We start from the raw sequence: 19857 nt of genomic DNA, 5'->3' as shown, positions 1-19857 counted from the left end.
TTTTAGGAAACTCCTAGCTGTTGATGATTACTAGGATGCCTGACCTTGGATTTATATCTAAAACTATTAGAAATTTGACTGTGTCTAATTGCCACTTTAAGTGATAGTCAGATCATCATATCTTGTATATTTAGCAAGTCTAGGTTTTTGGAAGCTGCTTGAGATTTGACCTTGTGTAAATGCTTTTTAAATTACTCAGAATCATTTCACAAATCTAATTACCATGTGATAAAACCACTTCAACTCACTTCATTTGACACTAGTCCATTAAAGTAACCCATAAAGTTTTATTTGTCTATTGTTAGATGTTACTGACTGTCATTTCTATATGAAGAAAACTTCAAAAAGAGAATCACTCTAAACAGAAATTACAAACCAGTGTATCATACTCGGAGTATATAGCAGTATTTATCTTGGCCAGCAAATTGTCATGTGTCTCTTCTAAGTAAAAGTAAGCCATGCTCTGGAAGGAGAAAGAGAAAAAGAAAATCTGTGCTATGCTTTAGGAGATGCCATTTAATCAGCTAGACCAGTTAATAACATTTGCTGCCTTTTTTATTTGTCAAGGGCTCAATATTTTTTCAATATGAGGTCTGCTTCAGTGTGCTTTAAATGGCAGTTTATAATTAATGGTACTTGAGTGTGTCTCTTATTTCCAAAATTCATACAACATTCTTGGTTACAATTTATACATGATTTTAAAGTATAATTAACGTTCAGCTTTACAAGATATATGCAAACAGATATGCAAATTTGGAAATAAATATGCAAACATATAAAATGTTGTTGAATTAAGTAGTCCTTAACATTTTTAATGAAATCAATATTTTATTCATATTTTGCACACAATTTTGAGTACTTCGTGATTTGGTAGTTCTCAGACTTTCACGGACCATGTCTGCAGATTGATTCTCTTATGGCTCATGTTGTCTTCCAGTCTCCTGAACCTCATATTTTCATTATGGAAAACAGGAGCTAATCCAAACCCCTCTAAATTATTGGGATTCTTTTCAGTTATGCCGTGTGGATATTTGAGATAGTAAACTTAGCATGTTACTGAAACAGTTGAGAATAATCTTTATAAAAACTTTATATTGAATCACATTAAAGGTCTGTCTAGCCCAGTATCCTGCTTCTAACAGTAGCACCCCCCCCCAAACCCTACCTACAGAAAAATACGAAAATATACATAAAATATATCACCTATATGTTTTTCTAGCCTACAGCCACTTGTGAGTCAAGAAATGCTTATGGAGGTTTCTATGCAGTTGGTTACACTCCGTGGAATTCTTGTATATCTATCTATCTATATATATAAAAAAAAATAGAATACATATATATATATATATATTTATTTTTTCTGTCCCTGACCATGTTGGTGGCTCATCAGTTTACCAGTGTCTTTCTAGTGGTAGAGATCCCAAACCCAAATACAATATTATAGATGTGGTCTAACAAGTGATGAGTCTCTATTCCCTCCCTCAGTCTGCTGATTATGCTGTTAATACAGTCCAGGATGGTGTGGGCTGACTTCACTGCCAGATAACACTGCTAGCTCACTGCTGCAGGCAAGGACACTGCCTCCACCTGCCCCAGGGAGAGGACCCTGGCAATCCCTGCAGCCCCAGACCTGGAGAACTGCATCCTCCCTCAGGAGCTCATCTGAGTTAAGACCTCTGATGTGCTAGGGATGGTTGCTCCAGCTGGTGCTGTTGTCCGTATGGAAACCAGTCCATTCCTTCCTACCACGTGACAGTGATGGCTTTTTGAATATTCTGTCTTCCCCTATCCTTGCCACTACCCCCAAACATGTGACTCAGTGGCCTGGTATTTTCTTTCTCTGGATGCAGGAGGCTACTTTCACTGCTACACGGTGCTGGCAGCTCTCCCTTGTATAATCTTATCAGTAAATTTGCTATATGATTCCTGTCCCTGAATGCTTGGTTGGCCACAAACTTGATCCCTACCAAGGAAATGTTATCTCAAAGGACATGTAGTTAAGATACCCAGACAGTCAAGGTATAAAGATGTACGGAATTTTGTATTTAACTGATAAGAGAGAAAATCCTCAGGGATCCTGAGAGAAAAATCAGGGTTCTGGCTGTAGTTGCTAGTAAATAACTAGGTATTAGTACTGGGAGACAGATAGGTGCTTTGCTGTTACAACAGATATATATGTTGTGATAATGTAGCAATAGATTGAACTAGGAGGTCAAAAAATACTGGTACTTCAAGCTATACCCTTTATAGTGTAATTATGTAATGCACGCTGAGGAGAGGCACAGGGAACAGTTAAAGCATTTGATGTTATGAAGGCCAAAGGCTGAAGTAGCAGGCAGTGTGTAGAGGCAGGTTTCCATTCTGACTTCATTGCCATCCAAAGCATGCTTTAAGTTTTCACATTTTTGAACTCCTGAAAGAATGTTACAGAATTTCTGCCACTGCAGAAATTGCTGAAACTAGCAGTTTCTTCAGGCACTTAGCTAGCAAAGCCCTTTCCATCTTGATTTTGGTGTTAGACAGGATGGCTTGGACAAGCATTGACTTAAACTGAAGGAATTTGAATACCTGAGCATAGAAATGTAGGGTGGATAAGTGTGGCGAAGAAAATTGCATTCAAGTCACAATGTACTATAGAAGGCAGGAGGCGTACCGTATTCAACTTACAATCTCAGAACCTGAACCAACATTAAGCTTTACAACACATCAGGTACTATGGATCCCACAAGATGACTATCAGCCAAAGAGTAACTGTGGTTTCCTATCCTTGGTTTGCAAGATTACTAATCAAGATGGCATGTCTAGGCTTTAAGTCATTTAGGGTTACTATATAAACTTACATACATGAAGAGCCATACTGAAGTCTATGTTGTTGATTATTTAAGACTTGCTCATTTTAATAAAGTTTGTAGGATTGGTCCCTTACATTTTTTCAATAAAACCTAGAATATGTTTCATTTAGTTTACATCGGTGCACAAGTAATCAAAATCGTAATTATATCTCTAAAGAAACATCACTTAAAAATAGACATATGAATGCTGTTTTGATCATTGCAAACTGCTATTTGTGGTGCAGTGTTTTTGTTATGAGATGTGGGAAAATTTATCTGCCCTTGCAGGTGTGTACTTAAAATGCTATTTCAGGGCAAGTAGTGCTGTAGTATTTTTCTGAGAGATATTTATTTATTTATTACTACAGGTATAGTGAGTAAAAACCATACAGCTGCTTCCCTGTACATCTGTGGTAGTTTCAACATTTTTAGCGTATAATTGACTGAAACAAGTAAGACCTGATGTACTTAGCAAAACAGTGTTCAGAGCTATGCAACACCCTCTGCCTTCATACCAAATAACCTTGGTCTTTAAAAGACTATATGTGTGCAGTCACTCAGTTGCATATGCTTTTTATTCTCCCAGCATGTTTCAGGGCTGGTTTCTTGCAACATTTTGTTTCTGTGGGCTGGATTTCATTTCAGCTGATTGCCCGATCCCCTCTTCATTCTATTGTAATTGTTTTTTTGAATTATCGTAAATTCTCCAATGGATTTATGACAATCTGAAAATTAACAATGGCCCCTTAATTGCACAGGGCTATGTGATTCACAAAGTCCTTACTTGACTGGTATTTCTTTTCCCCTCGCTTCCAGCCAGGCAATCCTGTGTGCTTTTTAAACCAGTGTAGAGGCAGTAAAATGTGTATACATTGAAACTTTCCCTTCCTGGCACTCCATCACTTGGAAAGCAATCTGAGGCTTTTCCATAGGCTGATGTATTGGCAGTAACTTATAAAACCCCAAAAATATGGAAACATGATTTTTGATTATGCTATAAATTGGGATTTTTTCCTTCAGGCAGGCGGAAGGACATGCCAGCTGGACTTTATATTTTGGCTGTTAGAAAGCTTTAGGAGCCAAAATTATAATTAGCTCACTCATATTGAAATATGTTCTCCCTAGCTGTATTATTTTTTTGCCAGAGCCTGATACAATTCCTGAAAGATGCAGTTTCCCTCAGCACAGGAAATATGCATCATGTTGTTGGCATTAACCAACCACCTGTGCAGTGGCTGGTGCAGTGCTTGCACAAGGAGGCAATACATCTGCTACCTGGCATGTTACAGGTATGTGTCTGTGTTGCAGGGACTGGTGTAGAGGGCATGGACTGGCTCTTTGACTGCTCAGTACACTAACTGCAGGGATCTACATTCTAGGCAGATGGCGTATGAATTGCTCAGAATTGCAGGAAATGCTTCTGAACACCAAATTTGAAGAAAAGCAGGACTAGTTCATCAACAAACCATCAGTGCAAGAAAGTTGCTTATATTTCAGTAGCACCTAGTTTTATGTGTTATAAAGTGGTACCTAAGAGATCCAGTTGAGATCCGGGTACTACCTGTACAAAGTGACTATTGCACACTTTAATTAAGTGGTGGGAGTGAAGGACGGGTAGGCACAGCTGAAAGAAACATTATCAAGGGGCTTTGACAGGAAACATGGACTACAGCACAGGATGCAAAAATCTGCCAGACATCCTGAGTGCTTATTGGGGCAACTAAAATCTCACTAGGATAGTTGAGCAGGCCAGTGAGAGTAAAGCTAGTCTGGGAATGTTTTCACTCACACCCCTCTGTCACTCTTCTAGTTTTGGCATAGATGTGCCCACTGTGAGAACTGGTCCATACCTTCTGTAGCTCACCAGAGTTGAGAATAGGAATGAAGGATACTGAGGCAGAGAGTCAAGTAGTGACCCTTTCTGATTTCATAACAAGTCAGACACAGCAGGGCAAACAGAATCCAGATTCTTCTGTTTCACAGTTCAGTGCCATCCAACAGTTCATTTCAACTTGAGCTGAAAATGTAGCTAACTTGTTTCCCCCCACTGTTCGGACTATGTATTTGCAAGCTGGATGCTTCACCATATTAGAGGTGGTAAAATGCTTTCACTGAATAGTTCTCAGATTCTGTGTTTGGATGATTCCTTTTACTTGTATTTTTTTCTATCTGTGTTCTGGCTGCTCACCAATTAATGGGGCAGTTTCTCATAATGAACCCATTTTTGAATTCCATTTTGGATATTCATTCGATTACTATGATGATTACATACTTGAATATTTTGAATCCTTTTTTTTTTCTTCTTTTGTTTTGTATAATAGACTCTTTTCTGACTCTCCATTTTACTACTTGCTTCCCAAAGGAATATAAAACTTTCTTTAGGAACATCATTTAGTTTGGGTGAGAGACTGAGATAAGGTTCTAGCATGGGGAAAGATGAAGAGGGAGTATTCAGACTACAAGATGTTATGTCCATCTGAGAGCTGTGCACCATTCGCAGCTGTGGATTTAATTAGCTAGCTCTTCCAGATGAAGGGGCCAGGCAAAGGCAGCCGCCCCTGTCGCCTTGAAATCGGCAAGGTATGTATTCACGTTACGGCAGGGGGCTCCAGAGCAGCAGAGAGATTTCACTGAACAGCAGCCAGTCACCCCGCAGAACTGAAAGGCATTTTAAAGAGTACTAAAAAGATTCATTTTATTTCTTATTTCAACATAAAACCCTATAATATGTCTGTGAATTGATTAACTCATTATATGGACAGCCTCTTTTCCATTTGAATGCCCTTACTGGTTTTGAAACTGATTCCTTGCAGACATAAGAAGCACACGGAAGATAACATTCTTGCAACTACAGATCAGTTTGGCTATTTTGGTAGACAAAAAGGAGAAATTCAAAGCTGGAGTAGAAGGAAGATCTAAAAATGAATGGACCACTTACCTTGAAGTTTTAAGGCAAGCTGTTAATGTTACTCTATGTGGCTGAGAGTAATCCACCAAGTTTTTTTTCTGGATATAAGACCTGATGCAAGTTTCTCTCCTTAAAATGCTCTTTGTTTTTCATCTGTTGAAAAATGAGAAAAAAAATTATAATGCTTGAGTTGAAAACTTTCTTACTAATATTAGTAATATTCAAAGGGGCAGTTTAATGCAGATTTGACTCCTTAAGTAACAGACATCTGTATCTTAGTTTTGCTTAGACCCTTGTATTTGTGCTAATCTTAGTTACCACCTCTAACTCTGCTTTCTTCACCTAAGAAGAATGAGTACTTTAGAGTATGCTACTACCAGATCATACTGAATCACTAAACAGAATAAAATGATTAGAACTAGAACTCCAGAAAGTAAGCATAAAGTTGTATTACTTGAAAATTACTGTAGTTTCCATGGTGAAAATTTAGAAGGATTCTAATACAGTTTGTAACATCTATAAAATGTATTATTTTGATGGACCATTTTCTGTGTTTTGAAATCAATTAAACATAAATGATGGAAAGGTGGTAACAAATATGAACAGGGTAAAAACTTGAAAACTTTACTGTTTGAAAAAAAGGGGAATATTCAGGCTTTCATGCTTCGTGTTCTGGAAAGTACTAGTAGCTGAACTGTAAAATCTTAATTTTCCTGTAAGTTATACAGTTATGTACTTGCAAAGGTAGTATTTTCTTTTCCTCTTTAAAGCTGGATGTGTATTATGAAAGCAGTTGGTTTCCTCACTTTTTATTGGCTTATGTCTTAACTTAGTTAAACTTTTTTTTGGAACTACCTTTTCATTCAAATGCATGATACCACAGTAATTATCTTCGTTGTTCAGATTTTGATAGGACTGCATGTTGCCAAAGTAATTCTGATTATGCTTTCAGAAATCTCCAGCAAGCAAAATTTGTTGGTAGCAAATATCTGGGGTTTTTTTTTTTGGATGGGTGGGGAAGAAGGAAATACATGTGTTTGAGGAAAGCAAGATGTGCTTCAGACCTGATTCTAGCACCTTTGTTTAGTATAATAGTACTGATAAGCACTGTTTTGTTATGTCCCTAGTGATTTGCTACAGAACAGCAAATGTAAATAAAGATCAGTAATCCTATCAATTTAAGTGCAATGCTAGGTATTTGTCTTGTTTGATTCTTACCTCTTGTTTTTATGTATGTAAGTCAAGGTGTACAAAGAAAGCAGAAGTTTTGCTAAGGCTATTTCATCTGAAGTGAGTCTGGCTTTGAGATTAGGTTTGCTTTTTGAAATTTGTCTGCTTTGCTGTCTTTGCCTAGAGAACCTATAGTCCCAAGGCTACTCTTCCAGCTAAGGATGACTCTACTGTAGCAGTTAACAAATGTTTTCGATGCATGGACTTATTTCTTTACAATAGACTTCTCTTAATTATCTGTTGTGGACCCAGGGGCTCCACGGGCCTCAAAGTAAAAAGCACTGTACTGCTCTAATATTTCAGCCAGATCATCTGCAAACCCTGGTTGATGATGACTATGTCATAGAAGCCAGCAGGAAGTCTGTTAGGCTTCCCTCAAATATAGGTAGTTAACCATTAGCAGTTACCTAATATAGCATTATATGTCTACGGTGAAAAAGAAGCTAGAACTTTGTTTGTGTGGGAGAAAGTAATGTAAGAGTGAATACTGTGACACAATAAGGGTACAACTTCATACCTGTACAGAAGTTCTCTGTATCATTTGATGGCTTTAATACAAGGAAGTGGCTATGTGGAATAACAAACTGTAATTCCTCTGAACTTACTGTTGAATAAAGAATCCTCAATACCAAAAAAATAAGACCCATGAATTAATGAATAAGCAATGAGCTGTCAGCTGAAAAGAAGCAATGAAAAACTAGAAAGAGAGAGAAAAATGAAGAGGATTAGGTGCCAAAAAACAAGGTGCCAAAAAAATCAGGGTCTGTCAGATTGGTACGAGCAATGATCCCTAGTTCCTCATTAGTTCCATATACAGTGCATGTTGCCAGAGTCCTTTGGTCCTACATTAATTTACAAAGTATTCTGATAAACAATTTATTCTTTCCACAAGAAGTGCCAGTGGAGACAGGTAAGGGAGGAAGCCATGTATAGGAGCAGTCATGTAATAAAGGCACAAAATGCAACCAGGGTTTCTAAAAGTTTACTGAAATACGGATCTCATCTAATGCAATGATCAGACCAACAGTCATTATTCTTCCTAGGTCTTCTATAGATCACCAAAGAACATAATTTTCTAAATTCAGCAGTTATTTATATGTGATACAATATTACAGAAACACTAAATGTACTTCCTTGTTTTTATACAGTACAAGTGATACTGAGAAGAAACCATGCAATTATCCAGCTGTACTTACACCATTAGGGAGTTCTTTCTGGATCACAGGTAAGTCAGATAAATATTTTGGCTTTGGGTCTATGGGTACAGAGCCTGTGGTCAGCAGTTGGTATTGGGCATGCAGCTGCCTACTTTATCCATTTTTATGCACTAACTCATTTCCTTGACGTAGAGATTTGGGGACGGGGCAATAATTTCATAAATTATAAGCAAAAAAAAATAATCTGTTTCATCTACTTCATTCTGGATAGCCATTGCATAAAAACTGTCAAAAACATATTGCTCTGGGTTCATCCCTGCTGCAGTTCCATTGATTACAGTGGAGTTAAATTGAAGATGAATCTGTCTGCTCAATTTAAATCTAATGATTGGTTAAAAAGTCAGGGGGAGCGCCCTGTCTAAATCCAGTGCTGTTTTATCCTTGTGTCAGCGTTTAATTCCATTTGCATATAAGCCTATTTCCCTTCTCTAAATTTAATTTGTTAGAGCTTGGCCCTCAGCAACAACAGCAACAACAAAGTAATTGCATGCAGTATTGGGCAATGGTGCCAATACAGCATGTGCTATAAAAATGTCTCACACAAATTTATAAAATGTAGTTATTAGTGACATTCTGCCTGGTAACAGCAGTATCTGGATATCTGGAAAAAAAAAAGCATTGAGCTACCTCATGGACATGTGACATCTAATAACACACATATGAAGAAGTTTTTTTTAATATCAGCTATTAACTGTGGCCATTTCACCAAAGGAAATGAGATATCCATGTCTTATATGACCAATAGGAATCGTCCTCGAGTTTCATTGAGAGGAGATGAAACTGGCTGAGGCTTAGTTCTTAAGCCGCCCTAGATATCATCGGTGACTTTGCACAAGGTACTTTTGCTGCGTGACTTAGCAGGCTTGTTTTAAACTGGGGAGGAGTGGTTGGCATTGTCACAATATACCTTGTTTGTTTAGTTGCTACACTCCACTACAGTACTATTTACTATGTTCTCATATCACCTAGCTTCAAAACGCTCAGCCCAGTCTTCATTTAGACCTTTCATGTGGCCATATTACAATGAAAAGATTTGTCTTGGTGAACTTGACCTAATCAACTGTCATTCCAATTCAGTTGTTCTTCCAAAGGTAGTGCTACCTGCCTAAAGTTTATAGGATCCTTTATTCTCATTTTCCCTATCCTGAATATTTGATCGCACCCAAAGGGAAAACCTCCAAATCAAAGCATTTCTTAGGATTAATTTGAGTTTCTCTTTCTGCTTCAAAAATTAGCTTTTTCATCATACATTCTGATGCATTAAAACTAATCATGGTAATAGATTCTTATGTCTTGTCACTTTTGCACAACTTCATGATCTATTGATAAGAGGTCATTTTAATTTCACCATTTGTGGAAAGCAGAAACTGATGCCAGGATGTAAAGATACTGGCCTGTGGCATTGTGCAATATTGTGCAAATAACAGAGCCTGGAAGAGAAGCCAGATTTTCTGAATTAGAGCTGCATGCTCTGTGCCTAAGGCCATGCTATACATACAATATAAGCTCATGGAGAGTGGAAAATAAACACTTATCTTCCCACTTTCTGATCTCTATGTTTAGATAAATCAGGTTATTTCATAACATATCAGGTCTTTTTGATACATATTGTTCCTCCTATGGACAGAAAAGCTTACTGTTACCCTTGTTACTTACTCCCATTACCTCTTAATGCACTTGCAGCCTATCCTCAGTAGGATTAGAAGATACTCAGGACCTTTCAGGAGGCACTTACCACTTTACAGGATTAGGATAAGCCTGCCTTTGATGTTTTTGTGATCACACCCATCTGTCATAACTGAACATGGAGAATTAGGCTTTATTTTTATTTAATGTTCTAGTTATGTTTAAAAGGTCAAATATAAAAATATATTAAATTATTTTTCCCAATTTGCCTGCTTTTCTTTAAAACATCACTGAGAATATGTTTCTTTTTAATCCATATGCTAGCATTTGAAAAGTCAAAAAAACCCACAGTTATTATCAGAATCAGCAAATAAAGATGTGGTTTCACCTGATTTTAAGTTTTAACAATTGTACTCCATTTCACACTCTTTCCTCTTCTGCCATCCATATATTCATTACAAATGTCAGATAAGGCTAATCCTTCATGTGACATTACTACAGATGGTTACATAGGGGACTTAAACCAGATGCTGATAGTCTGGATAATCTGGATAAAAGCTGGTAACCTAAGCTAAATCCATTTTGTGTATTACTCATGCTAACAGTTAAGATATGTATAAAATCTTTATTTCCCTTTAACACTTTACATAACTCTTGCTTTCCTCTTTCTATACTTTCAAGGTTTTTATTTTGGAGAGGGTTCTTCTACGTCTCCCACTGTCCTTCTACCTCAGGTAAATCATGCATGCATGTATGTACATAAACAAGATATGGGGAGGGGAGAGACGCTTTCTAGATAAGAATGAGTACTTAAGTTTATCTTTTGTTTTAAAATTCCCATTGGGTTGAAAATTGGCACTCTTCAACAGGCACACCTGAAAAATAACTTTAATTTCTTTCATATGAATAGGTTTAATGGAAGTATTAGCAGGAAAAAAATAACTGCATTCTGTACTTTCGAAGAGTCTTTGAAGTTCAATGGTTAGTACAGGAGCTGATAGGAGTGCCTTCTGGCTGAGTGGTCTAGACCTCTGACCGGACTTGAGTGTTTGGAACCCATTTTTCTGTCTACTCAGGAATAGAAATATCCTATCTTAAATTGTATTTACTCTGAATATTATGTATACCTTTATTCAGAAGACTTTCTTTCATTTAGTAATGGTGTTTGTGTTCTGAATTGGGGGATTCACAAATTCTAGTCTAAGAAGAACTCTCTGTGTGTGTGTTAAGCAGCCAATTATTTACATGAGAAATTCTGTGATATAAACATGCTTAACTACAGAAATGTAGACAACACTCAGCGTATGTGCCATATTATGTCGTATTTATTCCACTGATACATACATATTCCCGTGAAACAGAAGGATTCCAAGATATAATAGATTTAACTGAAGAATGCACTGACTGTTTAAATCGGAGAATGGGAGACTGCAAGTTTAAACTAATCAAAGTAGTGAAGTGTGGTTCTGACAGGGGCAAAAATATGATGATGGTTAGAGGCTGGGATCTCAGCTCAAAATGCCTGTAGAAGGACTCCTTATACCATTCCCCTTCACTTCCTTCTTTACCCCCCAGGGCTTCGGTGCTTGTGTTTAAGATGAAGTAGGACTGTGAATTTTTGTTTTATTCCTGGGTGGAGGACTCCTCCAGAGGAAAAGGGAGAGAGGAAAGAAATGTGCAGTGTTGTATCTGCTATCTGGATCCTTCCTTGCCTACCTATTACTACCACTGAATGCTGCCTACGGCTAGAGGACTTGGAGAGGAAGATACTAGGTTATTGTTTGCCATTTAATATAATGCTATTTTGGGCTCTTTCAGCTCTATTATTCTCTTATTTTTATTAATAGGTTGTACGTCTAAGCTGGTCACTAGTGTTGAAGTATAGGAAAATAAGTTTACCAAGAACCCAAGCTATTCAACTATCGTGTAGATTTTCATCTACAGCCTATCACACTTGAGATTTAGATTAGGTTATGTAACTTGAGCAGGTTCCCGTACAATAAATGAGCTAGGGTCTAATCTGATCTCCCTCTAATACAATGAGCTATGAGGGCAGTGGTCTGGAGCATGGTACATGGCAGAAAGTTTCAGTGATTCTCTTCTTACTTGTTTTGCCCCTGCTGGGTACTAGAGCAGCAGGTAAAGAAGTCAATGTCCCTGGTCAGCCTAAGCATGTAGAGTACTGAGGTTTGAATACCAGGATTTAATACTGCCTTCTGTTGCTAGTCAAAGCTCTCAGGTGGAGAACCCTCATAGTCTGCAGCAGTATATCCAGTAGTTAGTAATGACTACCTCTCTCAGAATCCTTACTGTGTCACTAATTCTAAAAGTGTATAGATCGCACTGCTGGCTTAAATTAACATAGTTCTACTGAAATCAACAGACTCCAGATGACTTACACCAGTAGGAAACCTTGATCCTTCCCTTCATGTATAGAATGATACAGCAGTGAAGTATACTGCTCACTATGGGTCAAATAATTCTCTGCAAATTGCTGAAAATGTTTAGAAGAGTAGTCTGTCATTACATCTTAGAGCATACTGCAAAGATACCTGGTGCAAACCTTCTGCAAGGAGATGAGTAAAGACATATTGTCCAGATATTTTCTGTCCTTAATATACACAGTGATCAGATACCATCATAATTGTTGTTCATTATGGGATCATAAACCTTTGTAGTGGAAGAGAGGGTAAATAATTTGGTCTGAAAGGTTAGCCAAAGGAAGACAAATTATTGCAACAGATGTGTAAAGGTGAAAGAGGTGAGTAATTACATGAAATGTTGTGAGCAAGGAAACAAACTCTTACAATTATGTGTTTTGCAGCAAATGAGGTCTTGGTAGGATGATACATATTACACTAAATATTATGATTAATAGTGATAATGTTATTTTAATGTTTGCGGTTATCAAAGAGTGGAAGCAATAACTGGATCTAATTGATAGCAACATTTGACTAACCTTTGACAATTACTTTTTTTAAATGTAAATTTTTAGATTGTGACTTGAAACGGTAGCAGTTCTATTGATTTATTTTAGAGGCTTACAAAAAAATTGAAAATAGAATAACATTCTATTATTGATCATATAGATGTGGCTGGAAGACCTATACATGGGGCAGATATTTTGCTACCATCTGTTCCATGTTAGAGGAAATGTCCAATTCAGTGGAGCTATTTCTTTGCTGTTGTAGGCTTGGAAATGCCATTTCATCACTAAAAAGTCTTGATTCATCAAGATTGAAACATCGTTTCCAGAAATGCTGTTTAGTGGAGTGTGTAGGTATGGAAATGATGTCCTAGTGTAGAGAGGGTCCTGGGTTATGGGTATTTTATGATCCACATATCTCTAATTCTTCTCTTGCTTTTGAAACATAACACATGTTCTAGCTGCACTGATATGGGTTCTTGCTTATTATAGTTAATGGATTATTCATCCTCTTTGTCCTTGACATAATCCTAAGTATGTGCATAAAACTCAGATCATGTTGCCCATAAAAACCAATCAGCCCAGAGTTCTTCTGCAAGGTGTTGAACATTCACCCAGAGCAGATGGTAAAGATAATGTTTAATAAAGAGTTAGAGGATTAGTTGGAACAGAAATAAGCTAAGAGAAAGGGATAATTTCATTTCATATGAAACTCCATGACATTTCATGCACCCAAGGACTGATTAAAATTATGCCAAAAGCTGCTCTTTTTGGCCAGTTTGTCCTAATACTGACCCTGCTTATGTTGTCAGCTGCTGTATCTGCATGTGTTATTTTACCACTTTGTGAATAACTCAAAAGAAAGCTCTTCTGATTCTCTTGTGGCTGGCAAAAGTAATTCTTGATTAAATAAGAACAGGAGAGGTGATAGGATTCTGTTAAATATGTTGAATATATTTAAGCAACTGATATCTCAACCAAGGTTTAGAAGAAAGGTTTTATAGGTCATTCTAAACATAAATTAATTTTAAATGGTAGTTTTCATAATGTGTGGAGTTAAGCTTTGGATTACCTTGAATATTTATATGCTGAATGAAAAACAGGGCAGGGGATAGTCCATAAATAATTTTTAGTCTTGTTTTAGGAAAATTTATTTTTGCCATCAAAAAGGCACTAGAATAACAAAACCTACAGGTTTTGCATATTGCGTAATATTTGTAATGAAGGCCTAACCATCCTTTAATAAGGCTTAATCAAAGAAATTGAATAAACCAAATCAGACAGAAGCAAGTATTTTACAGTTAGGGTATATCTGGGCCCATGGTTGTCCTCTGGTATAACTTTTATAAGTTGTATAAACCAGGAGGAACATAAGTGCAATCTACTGGTAAACACAGTGTCCTTTGTTCTGAACACAAAATTGAAACTCTTTGAAGCTGTTCTCATAAACAAACACATGTGCTTAGGAGAAGACATTTTAGAATGGTTGGTGGGAGACAGAAGACAAGGATTTCTTTTAACAGTTATGGCACAAGAGTAGAAAAAGATCAAAATCCAAACTATTACATTTTTACTGAGACTCGGTGGTCACATAAAAACAGATGTAAGCATCTCTGGACCTGTTCCAGCTGAAGCTCAAAGCTCTAATCAGTCTTTAATGGTAGAGCACTGTTAGCTGTTTCTGTAATGCAGGAAGTAAAAAGTATTCTAGAATCAACATAATTGCTTTTGCACTGAAGTAGTCCAAAGCTGAAACTTTTGAAACCCTCTTGAAGTTTGGTGGCTTGGATAATATCACTACCTATTAGTTCCAGAATTCAGCTGAAATCTTCTCAAAATCTGCTTGGCACTTTCTAGGCATCTCCTGCTCTTAAGACAGTGCTTGGCTGTCTTAAAGGCCTGAAAGCCTTTTCTGCTGCTGATTTTTCCTACCTTAAATTGTGTTCCTGTTGCTTCTCCAGTTGGTTACTTTTGAAAATGTTTCATAGGGCACTTCAAACAGCAGAGTCTATTTAAAATATGGATGAACATAAAAGTAGCAAGACACTGTTAAGAATGAACTAAAAATTAATAAACCCTTATTTTCACTGAGAATAATTGTACTTATTTTATTACAAAAAGCAGGGTTAGATGAGTTGTGTTTGAAAACTACTGATTGTTGTCCAATAGTTTACTATAAAACTATCTGGTAAAATTATTTTTAAATTTCCTTAGGTTTGCTAAATATTTGTCCATACTTCATTGCAGCCACCTTTTGAAACCACAGTGGCAAGAATAAAGCTCAACAAGAAGTCCTGTCAGCTGATACGCAGTATCAAATCAGATAATGCAGCTCAGCAAGAAGAGAGGGTCATGTCACACAGCTGAGATGAGACATAGTTGAGATGAGACATAGATAAGCCTAAAGCAAGTTATGGCTTTATCTCAGCTTAACCTTGAACCAGATGCCCTTTCCAAACCCCTTCTCCACCCCCCACCCCACAATGTTTATAGTGCACTACAGCTATGCAGTAACAAACAGCTAGAATTAACAAAACTGGAGATGGGAGTAAAGAGGCCTTAGAAAGCATGGCATTAAACTTATATTTATGGATATTTTTCATTCAAAACATGTTTTTTAAAATGTACAGATGGAAATAAATAGATTGACTAGATGAATTTTGAAGTGGAACAAGAGATTCAGGTATAAAAGGACTTTTTCTAGTTAGGACTTCATATTAGTTGAATAATGATCGTACTGAAATGTATCGTGAAACAGAAAATCCATTTTTTAAACTTTTTTCATGTTTTTCCATTTAAATAATACTCCCATCACAATAAAACCCAGAAATGATGATCACTGAGGAGTTGCTAGGTGTTTTAATTCTTTCCCAGATTGTGAATGATTAACATACAAGTAACTTCTCCTGGCACTGAGAATGTTGTTCACCTTCTAAGTTCCTTCAGTTACTCACTCTCCAGCCTGCCAGTTAGTGTGTTCACATCATCCTCAGTTACTCCTTTTCTTTTTCCTATCTGCATCTTTCTGTCTTGGCAGGGGAATGTCAGAAAACAAGCTTTGTTTGATTTCTTCTCCTTTGTTTTTCTCAACTAGTGCTTTTTCAAAAGTTTTCAGAAATAAAATGTGCGCTCGTTCTTTTTTATTCCTATTTTATTTGTATTGGTTTCCTAACTCGCATCCTCCAGCTCTAATCTCTCCTTTAACGGGGTGTCTGTGCTGCTTTTCTCACAAGGTGAATGCTTTCTTCATTTTTGCATCTGAATTATACAGTTATATTTCATTAAGAGATTTCTGATTTTGGTAGCTTTGGAATAAGTGAGATGCTACCACTAAGCGTACCGCATTTTGGATGCATTTCTTGTGTGCATAGTTACTGCTCTTGATTTGGATTAATAGAAAATCTTTGTCTCTGTAAGGCCCTTATATTTGAATGCATCATTTCTTCTTTCATTTTTAGATGATTGTCCAAAGGAAGATTAAGGTTATGCTTGAATATCATGAGACACTGATTTTTTTAACAGAAAACCTACAAATTATTGATTGGCCCAATATAAGTCTCTTTGGAACATACCCTTGTGAAGACAATAACTGTGATGATGTGTGCTTTTCTGTAGCAATAGTTTGATTGGCAAATGTAATGTTTATGCTTCCTAGTTACATCAGTGGGTTCTAATAAACAGATATCATGCAGCTACAGCAACCTATCTAATAATATTTCACATACTGCTTTTCCCAACAGGAAAGACAAGCCAGTAGCAGGAATACTTGTCACCGCTTTACGTTACAAATACTCTTAATTTTTATTTCATTTTAGACTAGGGGAACTCCAGAATAATACAGTATACCACAGATGTCCAAAATTCAGCGTGCAGCTAATTTTTTTCTCTCTCTCTAACTTCTGAGGTCCCTGCTGAAGATTTACTTTAACTATCTTCCAGGATCTGATGGAAGTTCATACCCAAGACAGATCTCAGCCTGTAGCTGCAGTTCTATATCCAAAAGAATATCCACAATGACTCAGTTCCTGCTGCGAGATTATTGCTGCACCTGTGACTTCTTAAATTAGCCACAGCTGGACTAGCTGGGACCTACTAGCTGCCAGTGGAGAGCGGCAGACTGCTTCAGGAACACTTACAGCTTCTCCATCACATGCTGTTGAACTGAAAAAGAGCACTCAGGCAAGAGAAGGGCAGTGGCAAATTCATGTTCTCTTTCCTCTCATAGGAAATAACCCTTATTCAGTTTTAGCTGAGTCAAAGCCATGTTGTAACACCTATTTTCCAGGTAACCGCCTAAGTTTTTGCATACTGCAGAAAAATAATAGACAAACTCCCTTCTTAATTTGAAAGAATACCTCACAGTCACCTGGAAATAAACTATCATTTTTCACTACTTGTGGCTTCTACTTTCTCCAGATATGCAAAAAAATCCTTGTGCGGAAGAGGAACTGGAAAAATCCCATTATAAAAAAAGATTTGGAAGGAATGCTGTTTTTTCCACCCAGTAAATCTTCCGGATTCTTTAAAAAAACCCCACAAACAAAACAGAAGGAAGGAGTCACCCTTCTGTTATGCCCTTCTTTAGTTTTCCTCCTCTGGAAAACCCTGTAAAAGAGGAATGAATTATATGCTTTAAGGATGCCCTTGATTAGCATAATTAGAGAAGCAATTCTGCCTTCCTACTTTCTTCTGAGCAGCACCTATCACCTGGCTTGGCTTGGCTTGGCTTGCCTGTGCAAGTCACACTGTTTGAGCTGGCTGCCACTTCGGGCAGTAAGAATGTGGAGAAGCTACATACAGGAAGGATTGGATCCCCTCATTTTCTAGTAACAGGATCCTGTCTTTCAACCTCCTTTCTTAACAAAAATATACAGATTGCTCCAGGTTTCCAGTGAAGAGTGGTAAGATACAAAATATATTCCTATTCCCCAGAGGTTAAATTAGTGGGTAGGAAGTGTTGTCTGATGCCTTGTTTGTTTGTAATCGCCGATTAAGGAAAATGAAAGAAATCCTCCTGTTTTGTTTTGAACAACTCTGTCCCCTTATGAATGTGGGCAGATGTTTACATACGAAAATAAAACCTATAATATTTCCAATACAAATAAATGCAAGTATTACACTTTTAATCTTTAGCAGATAAGTATTTACTGGGGGCCCAGATTCATTCACTTTCCTCAGCTGTGCTCTTGTTGATATAATAGAGCTGTTTGTGACACTAAGTGTGCTGGATTTGATTTTGCTTCAGGTTGACATTTCATGGCACTAAGCATGAAAAATTACATCCTCAACAAAGCCTTTCTTGGTGGAGCTCTTGGAGACAACAGTAAGACCTTCTCATGCTAAACAGAGCCTCTGTGATGGCTGGGTGGTTGCTTCATGGTTCTCTTTGAGTATTTGTCACTTATCCCATTTCCATCAGATGCTAAAAATGTGATGGAAGAGTGAAAAATGCAAAGGAGAACCACAAAGGCTATATATTTGCTTCATGTACATTTAAGTGGCATTATTTAAGCAGGTCAGCCTACTTGGAAGTCAAATTAAAAAGTGATTTGAATGGATGATGGCAAGAATAGGTATATCTATCATTGCTAATCTGGACTAGGATTTTCTCTCTATTGAAGCTACAGGAAGTCATGTAAATATGGAATAGTTTTCAAAATGTATATATTTATATATATACATGTAAAAAAAAAGTCTAATTGTCAAGCATGGTGGAAGCAATAACAATGAAGCCTTGACTTCATGAAATTGAGAGCCTTGGATTACAAATCAAAGTCAGTGGGGGCAAACCAGGAGTTAATGTATGGCAGGGTTGCTTAAGATCAAGAGTGCAGTCTGCCTTTTAACGGAATACTGTTTTTGTTACTGAGGCAGAGTTTGGTGATACCCACACACTGCAATGTCATGCAGAGAGAAGATAAATTTAGATTGAATGATTTCTCAGTTAAACAGGGACCAACAGGGAGTTTATAATAAAACAATTTACACTCACTTTGGAATATGACAATGGCAATTTTTCTTGTGCTGAAAACAAACCATTACCATGTATGTTTGTGACCCAGCAGGAAGTTTTCTAATACAGACTCTTTCCACATCTATTCAGTAGCAGATGTAATTTGTCCAACTTGTCTAGCAGTATATAATATCATGTATTATTACTACTGTCACATTTTCCTATGATGCTAAAATTCTGGTGAAAAATTTAAATTCCTTTGGAATCCCCCAGAAGTGACATATGTCCTTTAGCCTTGCAGGTTTAGCTCTTAATGAATTAGAGGCTTAAATTCACTCATCCGGTTTTAGATTTCATTAAAAATATTTGTGGTTTAATCTCTGATTCTAAAAAATTTATCAGGTAACATTTCGACATATATGATACCAGTTTTTCATTCACATACTGTAATGTAAATCAGGAGGAGTTCCTTTGTCAGTGCAGTAAATCAGGGTGAAAGAACGGACTTCCTTTTTACAGGAAATTTTAGTTGCATTTAAAAATGCCTGATACTAGAAGTATTGATACTACTTCTGTTTTATTTTAGCTGTGTCAGCAGGAGGAAAGGATGTCAGTATTCCTAATCTAAGGTCTGAGGTCCCAAGTTTCTGTCTTCAGTATGGATCCAACAAAATCCCATATAAGACTGGTACAGTCAGTAGAGCATGGAGACAGAGAATTGCTTATAAGACCAACTGAACTCTCAGGTGATGTTCAGAACCACTTTTGGTCAGATGGAACTATCATTGCTCCCTAGCATCAGGCAGAGATATTTCTAAGACTTCCTTGCTGAATAAGATGATATTAACACAGGTGATTCTGTACCAGAGAAACAGCTGGTATCTATAAGCACAGGATCTTGAAGAATTACCCATATAAAGAAAGCTCTGGTTCTTCAGTATAGGTGTGCACCATTGCTTTTATGGGAGAAAGGATAGCAGAAATTAATTGGAAAGTATTGATAATTGCACTGAAATTTCTACGTAGGCCCAATGGGAACACATTCTTCTCATTTCTAGATTCCCTTAATGAAAGTTTTATACAGACTGTAAAAATATTTTCCCCTTTAGAAGAATAGAGCCCAATTTCTTCAGTTCTTTCCTTCTGATTTTGTTTTTACTCCTGAG

The 19857-nt window shown here is 37.0% G+C and overlaps 1 long non-coding RNA gene across 2 annotated transcripts in view; it reads left to right on the top strand.

Moving 5' to 3' along the window:
- Positions 1-19857, top strand: part of LOC138686407 (uncharacterized) — a 343485-nt gene that overhangs the window by 29337 nt on the left and 294291 nt on the right. For both annotated transcript variants that reach the window (XR_011325757.1, XR_011325758.1), the window contains exons 2-4: positions 5645-5783; positions 8118-8194; positions 10494-10546. This is a non-coding gene — a long non-coding RNA (uncharacterized lncRNA). The remainder of the gene's footprint in view (positions 1-5644; positions 5784-8117; positions 8195-10493; positions 10547-19857) is intronic.

Source organism: Haliaeetus albicilla, chromosome 8 (assembly GCF_947461875.1).
Source record: "Haliaeetus albicilla chromosome 8, bHalAlb1.1, whole genome shotgun sequence".
NCBI classification, from domain to species: domain Eukaryota; kingdom Metazoa; phylum Chordata; class Aves; order Accipitriformes; family Accipitridae; genus Haliaeetus; species Haliaeetus albicilla.
Note: the sequence above shows the minus strand (reverse complement) of the source record. Positions and strands in the feature narration are given on the sequence as shown.